The following is a 4,418-nucleotide window of genomic DNA, read 5'->3' on the forward strand; positions in this document are numbered from 1 at the left end:
TGTTCTGTAGTCGCAAACCATTACAATATATATGTCACACCTTTTTGCATTTCATATTGCAAAATTGTGCTTTTTTCAATTTCTGATTCAGTCAAAATTTCTGTTCCAGACATGCAGTAATGAGGATGGCACCAGTATAAAGCAACACACTCCACACACTAAACAGAAGCTGCTGCCTGCTACAACAAGGCCATTGTGTGGACATTGGCTGCTACTACAAGGTAAACAACATGTGGTTCAGAAATAAGTATGCCTGATATATGCTGTATTGTCTTGCTAGTCTTGAGATACATGTCATTTGTTTGCAGCAGAAATGAATGTTTGCTCATGTTTATGGTTCAGTATAATTGGTTCGAACATAAAAGAAAACACACATGAGTTTGGCTAATCTGTGCTGTATCTCATGTGTCACCGTTCTGCCCCAACAGAGTCCATGCCAAGCATACCTTGGTCATCACAGGAGCTCCTATCCACACCAACAGAAAGGGGCTGGAGCTGAATTTGCAAGGCTTTTACACCACGAACAAAGAAGCGCATGCAGAAGAATTTACATGAGATATCAAGTCTGCAGAGCACTGTGTCAAGACTGAAAAGAGCTTCAGCCACCATTCCACCAGCGCGGACAAATTGGCTGAGTCATCCAGGTAACTCAAAAAGGACTTTATGGAAATTCTTCGTCTCCAGATGCGCCTGCAACTTCTGATCAAGCACGGACGACGCTGGCCAAAAGAGTTCCATCAGTTTGCCCTTAATCAGCTTCCTGGCCATGTCAATTCCATTTGTGCCAAGTGTAATTTTTCTTCTATAAATGCAAGCTTTTTCATTCTCCATTCTCGTTAGAGATCATTCATCCTCATCATCATCAGCCTGGTTACGCCCACTGCAGGGCAAAGGCCTCTCCCATACTTCTCCAACTGCCCCGGTCATGTACTAATTGTGGCCATGTTGACCCTCCAAACTTCCTAATCTCATCTGCCCACCTAACTTTCTGTCGCCCCCTGCTACGCTTCCCTTCCCTCGGAATCCAGTCCGTAACCCTTAATGACCATCGGTTATCTTCCCTCCTCATTACATGTCCTGCCCATGCCCATTTCTTTTTCTTGATTTCAACTAAGATGTCATTAACGCGCGTTTGTTCCCTCACCCAATCTGCTCTTTTCTTATCCCTTAATGTTACACCTATCATTCTTCTTTCCATAGCTCGTTGCGTCGTCCTCAATTTAAGTAGAACCCTTTTCGTAAGCCTCCAGGTTTCTGCCCCGTACGTGAGTACTGGTAAGACACAGCTGTTATAAACTTTTCTCTTGAGGGATAATGGCAACCTGCTGTTCATGATCTCTGAATGCCTGCCAAACGCACCCCAGCCCATTCTTATTCTTCTGATTATTTCACTCTCATGATCCGGATCAGCAGTCACTACCTGTCCTAAGTAGATGTATTCCCTTACCACTTCCAGTGCCTCGCTACCTATCTTAAACTTCCTTCCTTAAACTTCATTCATCCTCATCCAAACATAAAGGTCAACCGATTCTTCGCTGATACTTAATACCAGTCACTGTCTAGTAGCATAACATATCTGTAGCAATACCTTTTAGTGCATGTTGTCATGCACGATTCCTCTCCTGAAATAGCTGATGCAACATCGACATGTTTCTTGCATTAACCTACGCACTGTTTGCAATGCACCATTTTACTTTTCTTGATGTTTTTGGCCTTCAATGCTTGCAGAGCAGGGTGGCTTCTCTCTTGAATGCAAGCTTTCTCATTTTCCATATTCCTAGTCTCGTTGATGGTTGCTCTTCTTCCTCGATAGCCTGGGTCTTTGCGCAAGCTACACTGAATGATAGATTGCAGAATCTTGTTTTGCTGCCCCACTTGGTTGTGGTCACCGTGTTACATTTCTCGGATGTGGGGGCCTGCTCAGTTACATTGGTAAGCAGTCTCTCGAGGTAAGCATTTGCTCCTGCAGTCCGCACAGCGACATAGACTCCCAGTGTACACACACCATAACTGGTGCTCCCCGTTCATTTTTTCCTGCTGCAGCCATGGGCAAATTGTGCTTGTGGCCTACCTCGGCCATGATTTGCTCAAAACTGAGACCAGCATATGTGCTTACATGGTTCGAAGTGTATGAAGTTGATAGCCGTACGGGGGGAAATGCCTGCAAAAATGGCTGCCAAAGGTGATGCCCACGAAAGCGACTTGTCCATATTGAGACAAAGTGGGACACCAAATGTGAGCCACACATTAGTGGCCCTCGACAGAAAAGAAACATGCAGGTTGGAAAGGAGTTAATGCTAAAATGTCGGATAGTCCATTTCGCTGTGTTGGTTGCGACAGCAGATGCCTGCGTCACCCGATTGCTTCGCAATGGAAGTTGCTCATCTTCAACGGCTACTGTCGTTTCAAACAGGTGCGACGCTCTGTCCAATCTGTTTGTACTGTTGTTTGTCACTCGTTACCAGACCACCACATGTGACGAAGGAAAGCATTATGCCTGTAAGTAGGCGGCTGAATGTATCCTAAGAGACCCGTGTATGTGAATGCTCACTGTTGCCATATGGTTTGTAGCCAATGTATAATGTATTCTCTGAACACTATGTTGTGAATGATTGCCGTTTATTTTTGCTGTTCTCACTTGGTTACGGTCGCCGTATTATGCTTATCGGATGTGGGGGCCTGGTCAGTTGCATTGGAAAACAGTCTCTCGAGGTAAGCATTTGCTCCTGCAGTCCGCACAGCGGCATAGACTCCCAATTTACACACCATGATTCGTGCTCCCCGTTCAGCCTTTCCTGCTGCAGCCATGTGCAAATTGTGCCTGCGGCCTTTCTCAGTCGCAATTAAGCACAAACGGAGACAAGCATACGTGCTTACATGGTCCAACGTGTTTGAAGTTCATAGCCACATGGGTGGAAAGGCCCGCATAAATGGCTGCCGAAGGTGATGCCCACGAAAGCGACTTGTCCATATGGAGACAAAGTGGGACGCCAAATGTGAGCCACACATTAGTGGCCCTCGACAGAAAAGAAACATGCAGGTTGGAAAGGAGTTAACGCTAAAATGCCGGATAGTCCATTTCGCTGTGTTGGTTGTGGCAGCAGATGCCTGCATCACCTGATTTCTTCGCAATGGAAGTTGCTCATCTTCAACGGCAACTGTCGGTTCAAACAGGTGCGACGCTCTGTCCAATCTGTTTGTACTGCTGTTTGTCGCTCATTACCAGACCACCACATGCGACGAAGGCAAGCATTATGCCTGTAAGTAGGCGGCTGAATGTATCCTAAGAGACCCGTGTATGTGAATGCTCACTGTTGCCATGTGGTTTGTAGCCAATGTATAACGTATTCTCTGAACACTATGTGGTGAATGATTGCCGTTTATTTTTGCTGTTATCTCACTTGGTTACGGTCGCCGTGTTATGCTTATCGGATGTGGCGGCCTGGTCAGTTGCACTGAAAAGCAGTTTCTCGAAGTAAGCATTTGCTGCTGCAATCTGCACAGCGACATAGACTCCCAATTTGCACACCGCGATATGTGCACCCCGTTCACGTTCAGCCTTTCCTGCTGCAGCCATGGGCAAATTGTGCCTGTTGCCTTTCTCGGCCGCGATTAAGCACGAACGGAGACCGGCATACGTGCTTGCATGGTCCGACGTGTGTGAAGTTGGGTGCAAAGGCCCGCAAAAGTGGCTGATGAAGGTGATGCCCACGAAAGCGACTTGTCCATATTGAGACAATGTGGGACACCAAGTGCGAGCCACACATTAGCGGCCTCCGAAAGAAAAGTAACGTGCAGGTTGGAAAGGAGTTAAGGCTAAAATGCCGGGTAGTCCATGTCGCTGTGTTGGCTGCGGCAGCAGATGCCTGGTTCACCCGATTGTTTCGCAGTGCAAGTTGCTCATCTTTAACGGCGACTGCCGCTGCAAACAGGCGGGACACTGACCAATCTGCATAAGCCGCTGGTTGTCGCTCGTTGCTAGACCGCCATGTGTGACGACGACGGTGAGCCGTTTACGAGCTCGCGTCGAAGATTCCAGTGTATCTCGACATACAAATTTTATTTCTGCTATTGCACGAGAATGTACATACACTGCTTGTCTTCTGCCAATAAAGTCGCACGTTCTGTTCACTCACTTGTGGCTTGTTTGTATGGGCGTCAGTAGAGGCTCTTTGGTCTCCTGGCAATTAGAACGCACCGGCTACGCGGCAGCCGAGGCGAGTACGGCGCGTACGAACGAATACAAGCGGCCATATTGAATAATGGTCTAAAAAAAATGCGCATTTCCGCTTCCTGTTTTAGCAACGTCATCTGGCGTCCACCTAGGTAAGTTCCATGCGCTGCCGCTGCTTATTTTCGAACCACTGCGGAAGGTACAGTTTCCCTTCTGTAAAGTTGTTCTTTATTCTATGAGGACA

This window comes from Dermacentor andersoni, chromosome 1 (assembly GCF_023375885.2).
Source record: "Dermacentor andersoni chromosome 1, qqDerAnde1_hic_scaffold, whole genome shotgun sequence".
In the NCBI taxonomy this organism is placed as follows: domain Eukaryota; kingdom Metazoa; phylum Arthropoda; class Arachnida; order Ixodida; family Ixodidae; genus Dermacentor; species Dermacentor andersoni.